At 35.6% G+C, this 24319-nt stretch overlaps 1 pseudogene; it reads left to right on the top strand.

The window, feature by feature from the left end:
- The first annotated feature begins 19243 nt into the window (after nt 1-19243).
- On the top strand, nt 19244-19338 carry LOC137775967 (U6 spliceosomal RNA; annotated as a pseudogene).
- Nucleotides 19339-24319: the final 4981 nt, after the last annotated feature.

The following is a 24319-nucleotide window of genomic DNA, read 5'->3' as shown; positions in this document are numbered from 1 at the left end:
GTTCTATTGTTATTTACATCAGTTCTTCTCAAACTTTAATTTTCATAGGAATCATCTGGAGATTTTATTAAAATGCAGATTCTGCATTTCTAACAAATTCCCAGGTGTTGCTGATGTTGCTAGTTGATGGACCACACTTTGAGTAGCACAGATTCAGGTAAAATAGACTAAATTTAAATGCATCAATTCAGTAGAATATTTTGGAGCCATTAAAAAGAATAAGGTCAGAAATGGAGAAATCTGCAAGATGTACTGTTTAAATGAAAAAAAGCAAAATGAAAAACTTAGTGTGAATTTTTCCCATCTATATATTTATAGGTTCATTGCTTTCACATAATTTATTTTATCCTTAGCACAATTCTAGGAAGTAGATCCTCCTGTAATCATGTCTCATCAAAATTAAAATTCCATGAATTGTAACATGCATCCTTATTTTATGTACCATTAAGGAAAAAACAAACATGTCAATTAAACCCTATCACAATGCCTTCTTATTTATTAGAATTTGTACTTTGTACTTATTGAAAGTATAGTTTCTAGGCTTGTTTAGACTTTTTTTGGTCGTATATTACCCTTGTGCACACAGAAAAAGAAAAACATGAGTGAAATAAGTTGGTGTTCTTAAAACTTTTTCACATTCAGAGTCCATTTCTTCTGAGTCATTGACATAGTGCTTTCCACCAGAGGCCCTAGTCTTGCATTTCAGGTTCTATGCAAGCAGGTGACTGGTGTAATTTAGAAGTTACCATAACACCAGCCTTGAAGTTATAGCTATTATCTGCTAATTCTGCTTTAAGAAAGAAAAATTCCAAATGCTTTCTTTGTATTTCATTTGGTTTCTTCATGGTGGGCATGCCCCAGTACATCTCTCTTGGCTAAGGAATTAGTTTATTTTTAGAGAAGAGGATAGGGTAAGGCCAACCAAGGCCTAGTCCAGAACTCTAAACCTTTATTTCCAATGAATTACTAAAAATCTACACCTAGATGAGCCACAGATTATTCTATCACAGTGATTCTCAAATTTAGGGTGCCTCAGCATCACCTGGACTGCTTGTTAAAACAGAATGATGGGCTCATCTTCAGAGTCTGTGATTCAGTAGTTCCTGAGAATCTGCTTCTAAGAGGATAGAGGATATATTACAGATGACTCTGAGATTACTAAGTTTGCTTGATTAGCCATTAGGCCTCTTAAGCTTCTTATTTCTCCAAATTTTGCTTTTTTCACAACTAGTCAAATTCAATGATAGTTACTGCAAGATACAAAAAGCTGTGGTCATTGAATAGAGGAGTAAACATTTTTATGCAAACAGAGGTTTCTCCTTGTGAATTGTTTTTCACTATTTAGTTTGAGTGATTATAGCTCTCTATTTACATTTCCTAAGTAATTACAGTCATTTGCAAGCGCAGCGATTCAGTTCCCACTGAATCATGATGAAAAAGAAAGCAAAACCGAAAGAACAAAACTAAAATTCTAAAAATGGTAAATTACCATATTTCCCTCAGGCTTTTGGAGGTATGAGGATGCTCATCTCTCCTCATCAGATGATACTGGGAAACAGGAAACGGGATATGAAATCTACCTTGTGTTTTCCCTGATAGAGTACTGAGCACAGGAAGTGAGGACCAATAGCCATCTGAAGCAATGTGCTTAAAGCCCCTGGAAGCTGGGAGCTGGGAGCTGATGAAGACTCACCAGGTACTTCCAATCACTCTTCTAAGAGTAAGCTTCTAGTAAGAGGGTGGAGAGCAGGAATCCTGACACCATCAAGATGATAGAGTGGTAAAGTGGCATAAAGGAAAAAGCACAGGCTTTGGAGACAAACATACCTGGATTGGGTTTTTGTCTCAGTCACTTTTCAGGTGTTTGAGGTAGAACAGACTTTTCAAAAGGCTTTTCACAAGGCTGAGTGGTGCTGACATGTTGAGAATAAAGACTCGGGGAAGCAGAAGAAGAGTTTCCAGATTCTCAAGTCTATTTTTCCCTGTTACAAAAATGATGAGGCCAGTGCCCTTTTTCTGCAGGGGGTGGAACATTACTACAAAATGTCCAGATTGCCATTGTTTTCCCTTTCTATGCACATCCTGCAAGTGTCTTTAAAGTGAGTTGAAGATTTCATGAGCAGATGAAAATTTTAGTCAAAAAAGATATACATGGTAACTTGTTAAAGAGATGTTTAATACATAAAAATTTAACAGTTTTATTATATTTTGTTTTTTTGAGAGGGTAGTTTTGAAAACTAACTGGCAATAAGTCAAATTTAAATTTTTCAGAATTAACTCTTAAAAATCTTGGAGCAACTCATTTTCTTTATAGATAATTAAAGTAGAATAACGTTTTTTCTTTATTTCTGCTTTTCTAAGTAGTTCAGAGCCATTTTGCATAAATGGGATGATTTACCTTCAAAACATACTTGGAATATAACTAGAGAAATGCCATCATTATCTCAATTTTGAATATGTAGAAGAGAGAGAGAAAATTTACCCTGGCAGCAGATTCCGGACTCGACTTAGATGCATTTGTGCCCTAGATTTTTCTAGTTGTCTTGCTCTCATGTCAGTGAAGGCTGTTGGTACAGCTAAAAATGAGATTTTTTTCCCCCCAGAAGACATTAACTCCCTTGACTCTTTTTTTGGCCACAAGATGGCCAAAACAGTAAATAAATTAACGAAAAAATATTAAACATTTCCTATGTGGCTGGAATTATGAATGGCGTTGGGATAAAATGGGGAGCAGCAAACCAACATGATTTTCATCCTCACAAAACTTGTAGTCTAGTAGGACAAGACAGTGTCAAGTAATTATAGATTTGGAGATTAGAGGCAATGTTGGACCAAAGACCTAAATTTGGACTTATTTGTGTATACAGTAATTGAAGCTCTAGGTATGAATTCGATTGGCTGGAGGAGTATTCCTCAACCCTTGATTGCACATTGAACTAACTTAGGGAGTTTAAAAAATTTCTGAAACTTAGGTTATATCCTAGACCAATTAACTCAGACCATCTCCTGGGTTTGGGCCCCAGTGTTGATATTTTAAAAAGTTTCTCAGGTAATTGCTAATATGCAGCCAGAATTGAGAACCACTGGTCTAGAGAGGACAAAAGAGGCAGATAAAAGAACTTATGGAAAAGCATAAATTCTAGTTATTAATGAGATTTTAAAAAACTATTTTAAAGAGGAGTTGGAATATCAAGTTCCTAAGTACTGAGGAAAATGATTTGATCTGCATATGTGTGTAATTTGGAATTTTGATGCTTTTCCTCAAGCATCAGAATGACAAACCAGTCTCATAGTTTCCCAGAATTAACACTGTTTTGATAGCTGTGGAGTTGGCACTGGCTTTGAACTTTGGTCAATGTAAGGGTCAAAATAGACCTGAAAATACATTTCTGTGCTTGACTATTTCTGTTCTTTTACTACATGAAGACATTTGGACTGTTACATGTCTGATTATAACACATTATTTTCCCTGGTGTGTTCCCTCCTACTTCATAATTCAGAAATTATACCCATCCACAAAAGGCTTTGGTAGTTTTTTTTATTTCAGAAGTAATAGGTATTATTACCTATGTACAAAATCCACAGTGGGACAAAATTCATGTCTGAATTTAAAGAACTCCATGTTCAACTTGATAAGTATCTTTTATTCTGAGTGTTTACCACTGTAATAAGTTCAGAAAGTGGAGAGGGAAAGGAGGGGGGCATCTTACTCCCCATTCTCAAGGAGCTTACAGAATTGATTAAGTAGCAAATAAGGGCTGCATGTTATATCAATTAGTGTTAGAAGGGTTATAATGTGTATGAAGAAGGCATTTCAACTCAATTCAGAAGGGCAGAGATGATGTGTCTATCTTTTACTTTGGGCATAATGGAGGGCTTAAAATATTTCACTTCCTGAAATAGTCTGACTTCCTTTCCTCCACTGTGTGCCCATTTTGCTTTATCCAATAATGAAGGACTCTGACCATTGCCCTCTAGGAACCCATCATTTTGGTAAAGTGTCTCTTCAAACTATTCCTTCAAAGATAGAATTATTCTCTTATTTGGGATTCTACCTCACAGAAGTCCCAGAGCACTGCGTAGGTTATTTGTTCTTCTAAATTGTTTTTCTCTCAAGAACAGGTCTTGATATATTTCTAACTGAATGCAATCAGCAGCTTTGCTTTGAGATGTGAATGGTCAGGATTCAGGGTGTCAGGCAAACTGAAGGACAAAGCCAGAGCCCTAATAGATGGCTGGGCCTGGCATTCATAGTACAAGTTGGGCAGGAGAGTCCATCTCCTTGTCCACCTTACCAGGCATCATGCTAAGTGCTTTATATTCATTGTACCATCAAATCCTCTCATGATTCCTATTGAAAAGGCTCTCTTTTAAACTCCATCTTAAGCATGAAAAGTATAAAGATAGTAAAGCATAAGGCCCCATAACCTCTTCATGGCAGAGCTTAGATTTAAATCCAAGTCTGACTCCAGAGTATATCATACATCCTATAGTCAAAATATGTGTCAAGTCAATATCCAGAAACCTAGTCTGGGTATAGGAGACAGGATCTGTAGCTGGAATTTGTGTAGCAATCCCAGCAAAATGTGGGTGTTGAAAAATCCAGCAGACATGAACAGACAACTCTATACAATTAGAGTATGTCTATCTTCTATTTAACAAGAAAATGTATTTTCCCCTCACAAATGAAAAACTTATTTTTAATATTATCCTTTCACTCAAATATTTCAGAAAAAAACATGACAGACACATATATCCTAATCACATAGCACTTGGTAAACATGGTGCATTTGGGTTAGCACTAAGTATAACTTGAGGCACAGGAAGTAGAAATTTTCAAAAAATAATGGCACGTCTCTACATTTAAATGAAGAATGATAAAAGGAGTTTTCCTAAATAATTATTTTTGTGATAATTCAGGGAGCCAACTTATAGGAAGATAGTCTTTACAGAAATCAGTATTTTACTACTCTTCAAATCTTGAGCATTTCAGTGACTATTTTAGCTTATTAAGTTTGCTTCAAACACTGAACCAAATATTGGTATTTTCTGTGGTGGTGACTAGCGTATATATCGTCATCAATAAATGCAGCCTAGATAAGTTGCAAAATTCTGGGACCTATTAACTCTAATGCAGACAGAATGATTTTGGTTATATCAGCCTTCATAGTCATGTCCTAGTTAGTAGGGGGTGCATTGAGTTCTATGAGAATGTTCTTTAGAATACTGCATCCTTATATGACAGTCTCTGTTGTAAGGTTTATTATAGAAAAATGAAAGAAATAAAAGTCTTTGACTATTTTTCTCTAGTTATGATTTAGTTGTTTATAATCAACTGAATAATCACTCAATCACTCAGCAATAATCACTCAGTGATTCTTCTAGACCGTTGCAAACGGTTTTCTGACAGTCAAGGACTACCTGGAGGTTTTTTTCTGCTAAACCTTAGAGGAACCTGTATATTGCTCATACCTGCTCTGTTAATTGGAATTCCAGAGTAAGATTTTATTTGAGAAAAAGGAAATCTATAGTAAGAAAAGTCTGAAACTCACTGATATAGATTATACATCCTCAGATTATTACGGTATTTTATTGCAGTATTTCATACAGTATTTTACATTCATTTAGTATTTCATATTTCATTTAAAAACTATTAAAAAATATTTGGTATAAACAGATAATAGTAGTCCTTTCCCATTTACCTAGAAGTTTCATTATTTTGTGGGGAGGAAAAAAAAGAGATTATTATTGTCCAGTAATTAAATACTATTGTTTATATGAAAGAAGTAAAAGAAAAAAAGTTTCCTGTTCTTTAAGGGTATACAGAACAAGAGAGACAAGTAATAATTTTTGCTCTCATATGTGCTTCTAAAACAAGGGTCAGCATTTTTTTTCTGAAAAGGATAAGATAGTAAATATTTTAGGCTTTATGTTTCATATGGTTTCTGTCACCAGTACCCAACTCTGCTGTAGTACTATGAAAAGAAGTGTCATTAGGCAATAGTAATGCCAAATGGGCATGGCCGGAAATGGTCTTCAAGCTGGGGCTGACCAACCTGAGTTCTAAAAAGTCAATGTTCATGAATATACAAAGGGAAGAATAGACAAGTTGTCATATTTAGTAGTAATACCTTTTTTTTAATGCTAGAAGACAGATTTTAATGATTACCCCTAGAATTTTAGAGAATAGTTCACTGTAAAAATTTATCTTGTGATTTCAGGTTATATGCTTTTAAGATTTCAAATATTTTATTCCTGTATAATACTTTGCATAATAATTATACATTTGAAGATTTTTGAATTATTTTTGGAATGGGTATTCACTTTCATTTCATCATAGCTATCACTGATAAATACTTGTCTGTACTGACATTATGCCCAGGGTTTGCTTGGGAGATTAAGAAACTTTTTGTATCTTTCTAGTTACAGACAAAACTATTTTCTAGAGAAAATGGTTATAACTCAGCTCAAATATATTTTATTAATGTCTTTAATTTATTTAAGATGGTGAATAGAGAAGCAGTAATTTATTGCTTTTAAGTAGCTGTCCAATTTTCTCATTTTTATATGTTAAATTTACAAGGTCAAAGGAAGATCATTTTCCTCTTTAATGTTTTACTTTATTATCTGTTATATATATATTGCCTGTGACTTTAATTATTTTTGACAACTAGCTGCAACAACTCAAAAGCATATTAAAATGATTTTAGTAAAGGATTTAAAAACCTATCTATAATTACAGAAGTTAAAGTCTTACTTTTTCGTAAATGCCAGAATTATCAGGAAAAAGTATACCAGGGAACAAAATTATTAATGAACTTTTAAGTTATTAAAAGGCATTAAGCAGTGCTTGGAATATTAAAGAATATTTGTAATTACAATATTTAAAAATTACCCTTCTGTAATAACAACAGCTTCAAATGGAGCTATTTTTCAAGCATCAATAAATAAAAGCCCATGCAATAGCCCTTCTCATAGGCAGTAATAAGGAATGACCTGGGCATGATGTTTTTTTCACCACTGAAGGAAGTACTCAGTTGATCTTTCAATACAAGCACTTATATCTTTGAGCCCTGGAATTTAGATGTTGCCCCTCTTGGTATAATTTTCTAATTTTTCTTTCATTTTTCTCCTATTTATTGGTGATTTTCTTGGCCTTACATTTTACTCTTTCTATTGAAATAATTCTCGTTTATTATATTTTTTAGAACTATTGCTCTTTCTTGCCTGATGTTTGTTTCGTTTCTTTTCATCCTGTTCTGGTTTTATGGGCATGATATCTTCTTTTACTTCTCCAATGAAATTATTATAGTCTTTTCCTTTTTTGAAATTATTTTCTGTTTAACTCATCATCATTGTTTCCTTTAGGTTCCCTTTTGTTTTCCTCTTTGTTTTGGCCTTTCTCCCTCAAGTTGAACCTTATCTCAAATGTTTGGTGGTTCCTTAGCTGTCTCTTACTTAAGAGTGAAACACTAGAAAGCATGAAGAAAGATCTATGAGTGGAGATGGGGTTTGTGACTGGTGGGCTCCATTTCAGGATGATCATCAGCTTGCCAACTTTGGGGCACTAGCACATATCTGAGGTAATACAGTTTCTCAAAGAAAGAATGAACCAGACCCCTGCACACTGTTACAGTGGACTGGGAGCAGGTGTGAGGAGGCTGAAATACTCACTGTTTATTATGGAAATATTCATTCTATTTCCTTGTTTTCAGCTTACCACCTCCTTTCAATCCTAAATGCTGTCTGGAGTCCCTGGGCACAGAGATAAATTTCTGACCTCCTGTAAGGAATGTGGGGATCAGATGGGGAAAAAGGAAGCTTTCTCTAGCTGGGTACAATAACATGGCTGAATATGCAGTTGATAGATTCAGATATTACCATTTTCATAGGGAGTAACCACAAACACTCATCCTGGAGTCATATTAGTGAGTTATACTAATGAAGATGAAACTGACTTTGGGGCATACAGATTAGAATTCATTGTTGTATAGTCATGACTTTTGTGTAGAATCGTTATCAAGAGCTATATGTTTGGAGAACTTCATAAACTCATTTTTTTTTGTAATCAACATGAAAGAAAGGGAAATAGAGCATAGAACATGATTATGGAAACTGACTCTGCCATATCCACCATTAAATTTTTGAACAGTGTTACATTTTTTTTTCATTTATTTGTCTTTAATTTATCTGGAAATAGTGATTATAAATTTTGACTAAATATTCAGACTAATAAAAACAAAAAATACTGCACATAGAAATAAACCTGTAAGACTTCCCTGGTCGCTCAGTGGTTAAGAATCTGTCTGCCAATGCAGGGGACACGGGTTCGAGCCCTGGTCCAGGAAGATCCCACATACTGCGGAGCAACTAAGCCTGTGTGCCACAACTACTGAGCCTGTGTGCCACAACTACTAAAGCCTGCGCACCTAGAGCCTGTGCTCCACAACGAGATAAGCCACTGTAATGAGAAGCCTGCGCACTGCAACCAATAGTAGGCCCCACTTGCTGCAACTAGAGAAAGCCCGCACGCAGAAACCAAGACCCAAAACAGCCAAAAATAAAATAAATTTAAAAAAAGAAAAAGAAAGAGACCTGTCAACTGTACTTTTGGAGTGAAAAATGGTTTTATGTATTTGAAAGATTACCACAGGGAAATAAATTAATACTTTATGCTACTCCATAAAAGACAAAAAAACTATGTCTCTCATAATTATTTTAAGACTTTTCTATTAACATGTTGTCTCCAGTTTCACAATCAAAGAGCAAGAATTCTATTCCTACTTCCAACTCAGCATTAAAAAGCCTCCCTTTATACACCGCCACCCACATATATACTTTCCAAGAACTGGCAATTATGTATCTGTTATGTTGCCAGTTGGAGTCCTTAAATAAGAATAAAATTTCTTTAGATATGTATTTTTTTCAATATGAAGAGGTATAATTCTAAGTCTTTTCATAACTTACAAGTAAGAATAACATTACTTTCAAAATCTGAACTTAATGAAATTAAAGCTATGAAAATTGCTTACTGGAAGACACAAAAATTGGATCTGTCTTCACAAGGCAAATTTTTTTTACATAGTGTATTGATTTGCTAGGGCTGCCATAACAAAGCACTATAGACTGTGTGGCTTAAGCAAAGCAAACTTATTTTTTCATTATTCTGGAGACTGGAAGTCTGGGATCAAGGGGTCTGCAAGATTGGTTTCTTCTGAGGACTTTCTCCTTGCCATCCTCTCCCTGTATCATCACATTGTCTTTCCTCTCTAAGTGTCTGTGTCCAAATTTCCTCTTATAAGGACACCAGCTGTATTGGACTAGAACTCATTCTAAGACTCATTTTAACTTAATTACCTCTTTAACTTTTCTCCAAATAAGGTTACAATCTGAAGTGCTGGGAGTCAGGACTTCAAAATATGACTTTTGGGGAGGGAGCACAATTCAGCCCATAACACCCAGATTAGAAGTGGAGCCATTAACCCTCAATCTATTCTATTCCTCAACTTTTCTCTAAAAGGTAAAGAAAGAGGGATTTGAACTGAATCAGGCAGTCAAAACACTAAGTTGTGTATAGATACTGTCTGATTTAGATACAAGCTGTATAACCAGGTTTAATCAGCTGTAGAGCCACAGAATTTGCTCAACACATTTTATGGTGATTAGTAAAAGCAGAAGTTACATCATTCCCACCATGTGCTAAGTAATATATATATGGTTTGAATACTCACAGCAAGCCTATGGTGAACATTTCACAGATGAGTGAACTAGAAGTCAGACATCTAAGAAATTTTAATAAATTAGCACCACTATTAAATGATGAAGCTTGAATTTGAATCTTTGTCTGATTCCAATGACCATATTCTTTGTTATTTTATACTGCTAAATTTGACCATTCTCTATATTGGAAAACTCTAATCATGTGAATCAATTTTGTACTGACTCTGTCTTTTACAAAAGCAAAATGTAAAAAGAAAGTTTAACAAATCTGTGAAAATGGCTCATATTTGTATTAATAAATAAGTATACACTACAGGGTAGTATTTATGTTACTGAAATCAAAAGCCAGTACACAAGAGGCAGGTGTTGGTAGAAAGTTTCAGCTGCTCGCCCCTCAAAAGCCAATACTAGAGAGGAAAATGTTGGTAGAAAGGAAAGTTTGCTTTAATCAGAAGGTCGGCAAGCTGAGAAGATGGACTTGAGTCCCCAAAACCAATTCCAAAGATTCTGCTCAGCCATGACAGTTTTTAAATGGAAAAAGGAGAAAGAATCTCAGTTAATCATCAGGCAGTAGGTCAAGCCCTGTGTCATTTTCCATTGTTTGCAGGCTGGCTGACTCCTCATGATCTTTCTTCAGATGTTATCTCGCCTGCTTGGTCTGCCTGCAGGATTGCTAAGGGGGCTTTGGGGGATACAGAGCTAGTCATTCTTTAATTACTTAACTCTTCATTTATAATTCTTTTAATCTAGGGAAAGAATCAGCGGGTTAGGCAAAGTATTGTGTGCATTTAGTAGGGCATAAGTCAGGATAAATATTACCTAGTGATCTCATTTTTATAATTAAGGTTTAAGGGGAATAAAAATTGGCAAGAAGGAAAGGGGCAAAAGAGCTGCTTACATTCTGGAATTGAAAGATTATTAAAAATATTGTGAACATTATTACACTAAATCATAACTAAAAAGGAAGTAAATTTAAAAATGTAATTCAAATGCTTACACCTGGCTTTAAAAAGCTTTTTCACAAAATTTGTGCAGTAACTTATATTCTCTAATCCTTAGCAGATGGTGTATAGTTATATTTCTACTACTCTCTTTCATGACTTCATTTTTATGCAATAGTGATCAGTTTCTAATTTGTTATATATTAGAAAAGGAACCATGCAGAAATTGTTTATCCTTAGAATATTAAATTTTTCATAAAATTTTATGGAAAAATATGGCATATTTAATACAAAAGCACTGAAGAATTAATTATCCCTCATGCTCCAGTGCTTCTATGAATGCTGTATAAGAGAATCAGCATTTGTTCTAAGTAGTTTTACAACTCTTAGGAGAACAAAACACCTACTTATTAGCTTGGTGTTAGCTTTACTGTGGAGGAAATGCATGTATCGAACACTGGACTTTCTTACACATTTCATAACAATCTATATAAATTTTAGGTATGTCAGTGCAATTTATTATCCTAGAAATAATTATGCTAGAAAGTCTGCTGGTATTCTCCATTATGTGTAAAGAAACATATTTCATAAAACTCTAACAAACAAGAATTTCCTTTTGAGTCTTTAGAAATATGCTTAGCCAATGGAGGTCACAATAGTACCATGATTATCTTGAAAAGCATCAATTTTTTAAAAGTGGAGTGAAATAATTGGTCATGATAAACTAAGATGTGATATGGAGAAAACAAATGAAACAGATTACTTTCTCTGTTAACAACTAGCCACAATCTTAAAATCTTTTCAGAATTTAGAGTGATGAGAAAAAAGGAATTTTGGATGGAGTGGGTAAAATTCACAATGAAAATTTAGTAACCTGTTTTGAAGTATGGGGATAAAATCTAAACTACTTAAGGTAAAAGAGTATTATTCTCTTTTAAGCTGAAGTCTTGTGATTAAATGTAAACAATAATCAAACAAACAACAAAACCCATAAAATTTATCCACAGAAAATATAGTGGTAGGTTAGTAATTTAGGAAGTATTGCTGACACATTAGATTTTGGTATTATATTATAAATATAAAGAAGATAAAACTAAGTTTTGCTGGCAACTATAAATGTGGCATGCTAATAGATTAGAGTTAAATGCATGTGAGAATTATAAAAATTAATATGAATATGATCCTCCTATGAGTTTATAACGTTTGTGGCAATTACTTTGTTTCAGTAATGCAATTTTCATTACATGCAACATTATAAAAAGGCATCTTTATTTACTGGTGGAATTGTCATGTGAGACAGCTTGATGTTAACATAAACAAAAATGAAGACATGAACTGATATTAAGGGGTTAAATGCAAAGCTTTTTTAGGAATATTGCATTAAATTTTTCTTATGGCATTTTTTCCCCTCTTTTTAGGAATCAAAATGTAAAATAGTTTGCAAGTCAAGTAAAAAATCCTTTTGGGGGAAGTGGCGGGAGTGTGTGGTGGTGGCAGGATGAACTGAGAGATTGGGATTGACATATATACACTAATATGTGTAAAGTAGATAATTAATAAGAACCTGCTGCATAAAAAATAAATAAAATAAAATTCAAAAATTCAAAAAAAATCCTTTTGAAGTTATGAAAGATAATCACCATGTTTTCTCAACGAGAGAATACACATACACAGACACACAGAAAAGCTACTTAAATAAAAATATACAGAGTTGAAATCCAATGTGTTTTTCAATTCAACTGGAAAAATATGTTTGGATTGCTGTGATTAATGATTCTCAGAGGCTGCCAAAAATGGGCAAAACAATAAAAACAAATATTAGAGACAGATGTTTCCCAAGTTTGTGTGTGGATACAAATTTTGCATAACTCCTAAAATGGAGTTAACCTGTATACCAATTTTATCAAAGCATATGCTAGCAGCAGATATTATATTTAATAATTCTAAATAAGCATTTCCCTAAATGTTAAATGCTGAGTTTTTGTACTGCTAAGAGGCAGGTTATAGTATGACCCTGTAAGAAGTTACCTTTCTTCTTGGCTGAGGGAAGAACTAGTTGTGATATGAATCTTTGTGGTCTAATTCTCTTTGGGATGGAAAAAATGATTATGAAAATGATCTGTCTTCTTGAAATAATGTGAAATATTTCTGGAATTCCTAAGCATATGAATTGTCCACTGTGATTCAAACACTTTACATACCTTACTTAAATGAGAGTAATGTCTAGGTTTTAAGTGGTGTAAAAAGATTGTTAGTGATACTGCTGATACCATCTAAGATATTTTTGCAAAGATCCACTATTGTGTCAAGAATTGAAATATATAGAGGAAAAATTCAACAATTATCTGCTCCAGAAAATTGAAAAATTGAGGAAAGAATGACCCTAAATTGATAAACTTGCACATCCCAATTATGTGTTTCAGATAGTCCTTCCTTTTAATAGGAATGAAAAAGAGATATAGAGGGAGAGGGAGAGAGAGAGACTATGATTTCTAATCTTTCTTAGGTGATTACCTCTTTCCACTTCACTTTGTTCTTCTGGGGTTTTATCTTATTCCTTCTTTGGGAGTATGTTCCTTTATTGCCTCATTTCTACTATCTTGCTATTTTTATTTCTGTGTATATGGTAAGTTGGTTATGTTTTCAGACCTTGGAGAAGTGGCCTTTTGTAAGAGACATCTATGCATCCCAGCAGAGCACTCCCTTTTTGTCACTAGAGGTACATGCTCTGGGGGTGCACCCTTTATGGGCTACCTGGGTCCTTCTGTTGTGGTAGGCTGACTGCTCTGGGTGGAATAGTAGGCTTGGTTGGCCCCCAGTCCAGTTGGTTGCCAGGCCCTGACTTGCGTGGAAGATGCCAGCCACTGATTGGCTGGACCAGGTCATGAGATGGCTGACTTCAGAACCCTGGGTGGTCCAGGGCTAGTGCTGGCTCACTGGTGGGTGGAGTCTGGGTCCAGGAGACCTTGGGGCTGGTGCTGTCCACTGGTGGGTGAATCCAGGTCCTCTAGTGCCAACCCACTAGCAGGCAGAGCCAGATCCTGAGGTCTGGCTGCAGGTCTCAGGGATCCCAGAGCTCATTTCAGACTGCTGGTGGGTAGGGTTGGTTCCTGACACAGAAGGCTGTGGTGTCTGAAGTGTCCCAAGGCTTGCATTGTCTTACTTGTGGGCAGGGCCGGGATCCAGCTGGTCCCAGGGCTAGAATTGGCCACTGGTTGGTGGGCTGGGTCTGCAGGCTGTGGGGATGCAGTGTCCTATGGCTTGTGTCTACCCACCTGCTGGTGAGTAAAGCTAGTCCCAAGACTAAAGCAGACTCACTGGTGGGCAGGGTTATGGATTTTGGGTCTGATGCCTGCCTACTTGTGTGTGAAGCTGGGTCCTAGGGTGCCTGGCTGCAGTGCCCTTCAGGTCCCAGATCTAGTGTCTGCACACTGGTGTTTGAGGCCAGGTCCTGGGCCCTCTGGTGGGCAGGGCCATGTACAGGAGTAGCTGTGGGATCAGGGGTTCTTAAGGCAGCTATCTGCTAGTGGGTGGGGCTGTGACCCCTCCCAGTTAGTTGCTTGGCTTGAGAGGTCTCCATAATGGTGCCTACAGGCTGTTGGATGGGGGCTGTTAGACTCCTGCCCCTCTGGGAGATTCTCCAATATCAGCAGGTGGGTCTGACTCAGGCTCCTTTCAAATTATCGCTTCTGCCCTTGGCACGTGAGATTTTGTGTGTGCCCTTTAAGAATGGAGTCTCTATTTCCCCCAGCCCTCCATGACTCCCAAAAATAAACCTCACTAGTCTTCAGAGCCAAACATTTTGGGGGCTCATATTCCCAGTACAGGATCCCCTGTCTGGGGAGCCCAATGTGAGGCTCAGAACACTCATTTCTTGGGGAGAACCTCTGCAATTGTAATTATTCTCCTCTTTGTGGCTTGCCCACCTGGGAGCATGGAACTTGACTATATTGCAACTTTGCCCCTTCTATCCATCTTGTTGTGGTTCCTTCTTTATATCTTTAGTTGTAAATCTTTTCTGATAGATTCCAGCCTTATTCATTGATGGTTGTCCTGTAAATAGTTGTGATTTTGATGTGCCTGTGAGCAGAGGTGAGCTCAGAGTCTTTCTACTCTGCCATCTTGACCGATCCTAACTTTTTTTTCTTAAGTGACTCTCTAGTTGGGAAAATATGGACTATACTACATTTAATATTGTTTTCCGTTAAGGTGTTTGTGGTATTCTGTAACATACTCCATAAATGTCACTAGATCACTTCCAGGATGAAACCAAGTCATATGGAATAATTTGTCAATTTTAATGTCAGTTCACTTAACTAATGATTAGGTCATTATTACCAAAACATTTGTTGCACCTAATATTAATATCTTTCTGCCTTTTTGTCCACTTGGCCTCAATTCTTGTTGTGCAGCATGAACAGTCTGATTAAGAAAAGCTAGTTACTTTTATGTCTACAAATAAAGTTTATCAAAACGTGATTTTTCACATTCAAAACCAGATTTGTTTCTGATCCTCAGAGTTATGGAATAGACAAAACATTCCTTTGGGGAAGAGCAATAAGCATCAATCCAAGAAGAGGTAAATTCTATAATTTTATGCTGCTATCATATGGCTTTATTTTTTTAGAGCAGTTTAAACTTATTTTTATTTTGTACTTAAAACTAAGCCAGAGATATCATGGCTGCATTTAGATTTTGATATTAAATTTTGAACGGGTCATATTTCTATAATTATAACAAGTTAATTCTTCCCTTGTTCAACATATCTAAACAGACCTGAAAATATCTTCAGGTTCTAAAACTTTACATTTCTCTATATTTTGAAGGGCAATACAGAGGGTGTGTATGCAGTTTCACATACTCTTGGTATCATTAATCTCCCACCCCTCAAATTACATTTATACATGTCTCTAAACAGACAGGGTATAAATACTAACTCATGAAGCTATGGAATAGGAATGAAACAACAGATTTGATGGAGAAATGAGTTGAATTTTAAACATATTGAGTTTATAGGCATATAAATATAGTACAAAATAGTATTGTACTAGAGAATTCTTAATGTAGATCAGTTTCATAAGGGAGAGAGACTAGAGATGTAGATTCTATAGTTTCAGAGGAGGAGTAGGTAGGTGAAAGCATGAGAGTAAATTGGATAACAAAAAAACATATGGAATGAGAAACAAACAAGTCCAATGAAAAAGGCCTGGGATGTATCACTATTTAAGTTAATAAGCTCTTAATATATTTATATATATATATTAATTATTACTGGTTAGAAAAGAAATGTTTGTTTTAATTTTTAAATTTCTTGAATGTTATTTTTCTTATTAGCTCATTGACATTCTGAGAGTAATTTCTTGATTTGCCCTTTGTGGAAAAGCTTGATGAACTTTATTATTTCTTAATTTATTTGAATTACTAAATACTTAATTTCATAATGACATATTGCTGTTAAAAATATATTAAATATATTCAGTAAATGTAAGTTTTCAATTAATTACTTGCTCCAAGCAGTTTAGAAAACCAACTCTGCTTTTTTTCAACACTATCTAATCTGATGTCTGCCTTCAACACTTTCTTAAAACTCCTCTTGTCAGAGTTACCAGCCTTCATGTTTCCAAAGCCAATGAGTGTTTTTCTGTTATTGTTTTATTCACTCTCTCAGCAGTACTGGCACTTTTCACCATTCCCTTCCTGAAACCTTTTCTTACACATGTCTGTAAATTCAAAGATTAGCTCTGGAGAGGATGCTCAAGAATCTGGTAACAATGGTTGACTCGAGAGGGAAACAGTGGAGACAAGGAGAGTAACCTTTTGCTGAAAAGTCTTTTACACCTTTTGTATTTTGACCGTGTCTTTGTATCATCTATTCAAGGAAATAATACAATTTTATACAAAGAGCAAAGGCCATGAAGTTGTAATTTCCTGAAACAACATAGTTTAATAGGTGCTTTAGTCATTATATAGTAGAAATGAAATATAAATACTGTTCCAAGATTTATTTGATGATGCTCTCACCATGTTTTAATGATTCTGCAATTGTTAAAGGTATAATAATTTAGGTCTTCTAAGTATTATCCTTGGTTTAGAGTGGCTTATCACTTTTACAGGATTAGGCTTTGTCTCACAAACAAGCAGTCCTAAAATGGGTAGTCCAGGGTTGATTTGAAAGACCAAAAATGGTATCAGAGACCCAGGCTCTCTCTATGTCTCTACTCCAGTATTCTTAATATGAAGTGTTCTGTTATTGTGTTTGTTGTCTCAAAAGCACGAGATGGCTGGGTGCTCCATCTGTGGCCTTTTCTATAGGAAGAGAAAAGAGCAAATGGTAAAACATATACTGATAAGTTGATGTCCTTAAAATCTTTTCCTGGAAGAACCACTAAATAACATCCATTTAACTCTTTGCTATAAGTGTGTCATGTGATTCTTTTATAATTTTGTGAAATTAACATTTGTTAAATGGAACACAGAGTGCCAGATGGTGAGCCATGGTTCAACAACTGACAAGAGTAATTGAAATAGAGAAATTTATTACTCACAGGTCCTGGAGGAAATACACAGCACGCCTTGAGGGGTCACATGGGAAGGGCAAGGCAGAGTGCAGAGAGGCAGAACCTGGAGCACTTGCTTTTATTAGGTCTATGGGTAGAGTGCTTTGGGGTTCCTGGGCTAGGTCTGAACTGGTCAATTCAAACCAAAAGAACAGGGTTTTGATAAACCCCATGGAGGTCTTATCTAAGGAGAGCATAAAGCATACAGGTGCTGGGAGGCAGGAGAGACTGTGATCATAAGGTCTGTTGGGGAAGTCATACAGGAGCTTACCGTTCTTTCAGACTGTAGTGCTATCTAAGGCATGCACTAGAGGGGGAGGAAGGGCTAGTGTCAATTTAAGGTCTCTGCAGGCTGCCTGACCAAACAAAGTTGTTGCTCAGGCAATAATATCATGCAATAGCATAGCTCAACTTTCTACAGGCTTTCTTTCTCTCTCTCTCTTCTTATTTTTTTTAAGAGTATAATTGTTTTACAATGTTGTGTTAGTTTCTGCTGTACCATTAAGTGAATCAGCTATACGTACATCTATATCCCCTCCCTCCTGGACCTCCCTCGCACCCCTCCATCCCACCAGTCTAGGTCATCACAGAGCACCAAGCTGAGCTCCCTGTGCTATACAGCAGGTTCCCACTAGCTATCTATTTTACCCATGGTAGTGTATATATGTCAAACCTTATCTCCCAATTCGTCCCACCTTCTCCTTCCCCCCCAATGTCCACATGTCCATTCTCTATGTCTATGTCTCTATTCTTGCCCTGCAAATAGGTTCATCTGTACCATTTTTTCCAGATTCCACAAATATGGGTTAATATACGATATTTGTTTTTCTCTTTCTGGCTTACTTCACTCTGTATGACAGACTCAAGGTCCATCCACATCTCTACAAATGACCCAATTCCATTCCTTTTTATGGCTGAATAATATTCCGTGGAGTATATGTACCACATCTTCTTTATCCATTCATCTGTCATTGGACATTTAGGTTGTTTCCATGTCCTGACTATTGTAAATAGTGCTGCGGTGAACAGTGGGGTACATGTGTCCTTTTGAATTATGGTTTTCTCAAGGTATATGCCCAGTCATGGGATTGCTGGGTAATATGGTAGTTCTATTTTTAGTTTTTTAAGGAATCTCCATACTGTTCTCTATAGTGGCTGTATCAATTTACATTCCCACCAACAGTGCAAGAGGGTTCCCTTTTCTCCACACTCTCTCCAGCATTTACTGTTTGTAGATTTTTTGATGATGGCCATTCTGACCGGTGTGAGGTGATACCTCATTGTAGTTTTGATCTGCATTTCTCTAATAATTAGTGATGTTGAGCATCTTTTCATGTGCCTCTTGGCCATCTGTATGTTTTCTTTGGTGAAATGTCTATTTAGGTCTTCCACCCATTTTTTAATTAGATTGTTTGTATTTTTGATATTAAGCTCCATGAGCTGTTTGTATATTTTGGAGATTAATCCTTTGTTGCTTCATTTGCAAATATTTAATCCCATTCTGAGGGTTGTCTTTTCATCTTGTTTATGGTTTCCTTTGCTGTGCAAAAGCTTTTAGGTTTAGTTAGGTCCCATTTGTTTATTTTTGTTTTTATTTTCATTACTCTAGGAGGTGGGCCAAAAAAGATCTTGCTGTGGTTTATGTCAAAAAGTGTTTTTCCTATGTTTTCCTCTGAGAGTTTTATAGTGTCCAGTCTTACATTTAGGTCTTTAATCCATTTGGGGTTTATTTTTGTGTATGGTGTTAAGTAGTGTTCTAATTTCATTCTTTTACATATAGCTGTCCAGAATTCCCAGCGCCACTTATTGAAGAGGCTGTCTTTTCTCCATTATATGTTCTTGCCTCCTTTGTCATAGATTAGGTAACTGTAGTTGCATGGGTTTATCTCTGGACTTTCTATCCTGTACCATTGATCTATGTTTCGGTTTTTGTGCCAGTACCAAACTGTCTTGATTACTGTAGCTTTGTAGTATAGTTTGAAGTTGGGGAGCCTGATTCCTCCTCATGATACAAAGATGACTGTTTTGCTCACTTCAACAGCACATATACTAAAATTAGAAGATAAGCATGGTTCCTGTGCAAGAATGACATACAAATTTCTGAAGTGTTCCATATTTTTTGTGATTAGATCTTAAACGTTCTCACCACAAAGAAAAAAATGAAAATTTTGTGATGTGATAGAGGCATCAGAGTGGTAATCATGTTGCAATATATAAATGTAGCAAATCAACACATTGTACACCTTAAATTCACACAATGTTTTATGTCAATTATATCTCAATTAAAAAAAAAAAAGCAAAGATGATTGGAGAGCTAAGTATTTTTTGCTGGACACATTTGGATCCCCAGCCTCACTCCCCAAATGAGGGCACTATTATTAAGGAAAAAGGGTATTAGATTAGCAATAGCCACAAAGTAGAGTTGGCTCATTATTAATTAATTCATTTATTTATGAAATGTGTATTGAGAGCCTATTATGTGATGAGAATTATTTTGGATCCTGGAGATAGAACAGGAAACAAAACAGACAATATTTGGCTCTCAAGTGCCTTTGTTTGTAGGTTAAAAAAAAAGTCAAATATCAGCAATTTCATATGATCTAATTTATTAACAACTATGTAAGCATTACTTAGTATGTACAAATAATTATTTGATATCAATGCTTCCTTATAGTAGATCCTAGAAGGCATTTTACTTTACAACGTAGCCTCTTGTGATGAGGTGGGGTATATAGACAGACATGTTTGAACTGGTTTAAATAGGAGATTTATTATTTTTTAAAAAGCACATAGGTTGACAGAAGGAATCATAACAGCCTCATAAAGACTAGTGATAGAAGACAGTTTTGAAATCAAGTTGGCTACAAGGAATTCAATGGCCATAGTTCGTGGATCTTCATTCTACTTTTATTAACTTTCCTTGGCTTATACATTACAGTTTTTCCTCTATCTTCCTATGAGCTGGATGTCAATGACTTTACTTTGTTATAGTCTCTCTGATCTGGATTCTTCCTACTGGCATGTTTTCCTTCACCTTTTTTCCCACTTCAGCCGATGGAATTAGTGGAAAAATTTTTTTCATTTTCTTATATTCCTCATTTATAGACTAAATGTTTGTGTTCCTCAAAATTCACATATTGAAATCCCAACCCCCAAGGTGCTGTTGTTAGGAGTTGGGCTTTTGGGAGGTGATTAGATCATGAAAGTGGAACCCTCATGAATAGGATTAGTGCTCTTTTAACCATGGACTCTAAGAGGTCTTTTGCCTCTTCTATCATGTGAAAGGTTACAGCAAACAGTGGCCATCTATGAATCAGAAAGCAGGTTCTCATCAGACAGTGAATCTATCAGAGTCTTTCTCTTGGACTTCTCAGCCTCATGAACCATGAGAAATAAATTTCTGTTATTTTTAGGCTACTTAGTCTATAGTATTTTGTTATAGTAGCCTGAGCTATGACACCTATGTTTCTGATTTTAAATTACTGAAAGAGAAGAATAACCTGATTTACCAAAATCAGCTTTTCTCCCCCAGGCTGCATAAATTATAGTTTGAAGAGTAGCCCATGTTTAGATTGCCTTTGGGTCACAAGCTCACCCTAGTTCAATAACATGTCACCAAGATAGACAAAGTCACTTGGTCTTCTATATAGCACTTACTTTAAATTTCTTATACACAGCATGTCTTTTACAACTAGATTATTCATTTTGTTACTTCCTTTGGTGAGACATGAAATATGGAGACTTTTCTTATTGAATTTATGAAGAATTGATTAAGGTACAAAGAAATAAACAATATTATCTGTGACACAGGTGATTTTCATTGAACATGCTTATTACTTGTCGTACTTATAAAGCCAGAAGTGAGCAAAATATGTTACTTTCAATTAATGTTAATATTTCACCAGCAGCTACAACGGTATTTAAGGATATTAGTGTTAGAAATGACCATTCAGATTAGCGCTCAGAATATTATAATAACCTGATTGATTTTATCAATAATTTTCAGAATGTGTGTCACAAAGATACTCTAGGGTCTCTGCAAATAAATGTATAAAATTTAGGTTTTGATATTTCAAACTGTAGTTAAAACAGTAATATAATGCACTATTCAAAGGACAAATATGTAGCAAATACTAACACATTGGAGGATGCTAAAGTGTTAACATGTATTCTTTTTCCTTTATTTAATTATTGAAAATGTTTATTTCAAAAGTAATTCTTAACACAATTAACATAAAATATCATAATTCATGTTTATTGAATTAAAAAATCAGAAATTATGATCAAAAACTTAGAAAAAAGTGAGCAGATTCATATAACAAGTTTTTACCTTGGAGTATTTTTGAACCTGAGTGAACTTGTGAAAGAAATAAAACAAACACATAAGCCAACCCACTGTGGAGGATCAATATTGAAGACTCCATTATATAAATATAGGATTTCAAGTTGCTACAAGCCCAATGTAGAAGTGAGCTAGAAATAAGTCTGTGAACCTCAAACTCCAAGAAATTAAAAGCAAAATTACAAGTATTAAAATCTGACACTGGGTAAAGAGGGAAAAATTATCTCTGAGAATGTATAATTATAACAAGTTCTCAATTGGGTTTACAGCCCACAATTTCCACTACTTGAGTGGTTAAAAATTTTTTAGGAATATCTTCTAAAACTGGAGTTTGTGGTTGGTAGAGCCTGAAGTCACATGGCAGAAAAAAATACATATGTTTTCTGAAGAAATTCCAATTTTAAATCAGGTCTCAACAAATTCTCAGATAAAGAGATTTAAGAAATATAAAGTTATAGGAAAAAACAGTCATAGACCATGAAAGGAAACAAGACATTATGGTTGAGAAAAAGCAGAAAAAGACTGAAAGGTCAAATTGAACAAGACTTCAGGTATTAAAAGCATATTTAATATACATGAAGAAATAAAAGAAGGAAATCAATATATGAATAAAAAGCAAAAGGCAATTTTAAATCTATGAAGATTTGAAAAAAATGAACTTCTAGAAAAGAAGATATATTTAATAGCATATGAAACCCATTTGAAGATAGAATTAGAGAACTAGTGGATAGATCTGTAGAAGTTATTTGGGCTGCAATACAAAGAGGGCAATGGAATGGAAAATGTGAAAAAGAAGAAGTACAGAGGGCAGAGTGGACTCATCCAGAATACATGTAATTGGTGTTCAGAAGGAGAGGAAAGGGATAGTAGGGAAGAGGCACTGTTTGAAAGAATAATGGATGAGAATTCTTCAGAATTTATGAAAGACAACAAACCATAGATTAAAGAAGCCCAGTTACCCCAAGCAGAATGAATATTTTGAAAATCCACATGGGGACTTCCCTGGAGGCACAGTGGTTAAGAATCCTCCTGACAATTCAGGGGACACAGGTTCGATCCCTGGTCCAGGAAGATCCCACATGCCGCAGAGCAACTAAGCCCGTGCACCACAACTACTGAGCCTGTGCTCTAGAGCCCGTGAGCCTCAACTACTGAGCCTAGGGGCTGCAACTACTGAAGCCCACACCCTCTTGGGCCCACATGTCACAACTAGCGAGCCTGCATGCTGTAACTACTGAAGCCCACACGCATAGAGCCCATGTTCCACAACAAGAGAAGCCACCACAATGAGAAGCCTGTGCACTGCAACGAAGAGTAGCCCCCACTTGCCACAACTAGAGAAAGCCTGCACGCAGCAATGAGGACCCAATGCAGCCAAAAAAAAAAAAAAAAAAAAAATCCACACCTAAACACATAGTGAATCTGAAGAATGTGAAAAACTAAGAGAAAGATTTAAAAGCAACCAAAGGGGAAAAAATAGATTACTTTCAAAATACTATACCTACAGTTAGACATATAGCTGGCTTTCCATTTGCAACAATGGGAACCAGAAGTCAGTGAAGTGATCATTACAGTGAGCTAAGAGAAAATAACTGCCATTTAGAATTCTATACCCAGTGAAAATATATTTCAAAGGTAAGGTAACAAGCAACAAACAAAACAAAACAAAAATCAGAGTTTACCTCAAAAAAAATAAATATTCAGGCAGAAGCTCTGAGTACCAAGAAGGAATGCTAACTGAAAAACAAGGATTTAAAATTAGACATATACAGTACCAAATGTAAAATAGATAGCTAGTGGGAAACTGCTGCATAGCACAGGGAGATCAGCTCGGTGCTTTGTGACCACCTAGAGGGGTGGGATGGGGAAGGTGGGAGGGAGATGCAAAAGGGAGGGGATATGGGGATATATGTATGCATATAGCTGATTCACTTTGTTATACAGCAGAAACTAACACACCATTGTAAAGCAATTATACTCCAATAAAGATGTTAAAAATAAATAAATAAAATAAAATTAGACATATATAAAAGACTTAGTAAGAGTTCAAATCAATGCTTTAGATAATGCCTGGTCCATAATTCCAAATGAATTATATCCTTAGGTACTAAGGCAGCACAGATGTGGTGATAAGACAAGAGCTGATGATAGTCTTTAAGGCATGGTAGAGTAGAAGAAAAGTTTCCAGAAGATTATATCTAATGATTTTTAGTTTACAAAGCAACTGTATATGCCAAATATTAGTTACTTTTACCTGCTACATGCTGGGAATTGTGCTAAACCACGACTGGCAAACTATGACCCACAGGCCAGTGTCAGCTCACTCCTGATTTTTGTGCTAAGAATTGTAAATTAATGGTTTGAAAAAACCAAAAGAAGATTTCATGTCATGTAAAATTTACATGAAAATCAAACTTCAGTGTCTTAAATAAAGTTTTATTAGAACACAGCCACACCTAATTGTTTATATATTTTCTATGGTTGCTTTACTGCAACAATGGCAGATTTGGGTAGTTGTAGCCAAAGCTTATGGCCTACAAAGCCTAAAATATTTACTATTTAGTCTTTTACAAAAAAAAAAAAAAAAAAATCAATGCCTAGGCTAGATGCATACCTGATGTTATCTGATGTTATTTCTAATGCATGGCAACTGTGAACATTTGTGTTTCATTACTCTCCAGGTGAGCTGGGTAACCAAGATAAAATGGAAGCTTAGAGCATTTAAGTGACTTGTACAAGGTTACACAGCTCTAATGGGA

Source organism: Eschrichtius robustus, chromosome 13, assembly GCF_028021215.1.
Source record: "Eschrichtius robustus isolate mEscRob2 chromosome 13, mEscRob2.pri, whole genome shotgun sequence".
NCBI classification, from domain to species: domain Eukaryota; kingdom Metazoa; phylum Chordata; class Mammalia; order Artiodactyla; family Eschrichtiidae; genus Eschrichtius; species Eschrichtius robustus.
This window is presented reverse-complemented; position numbering and strand designations above follow the sequence as displayed.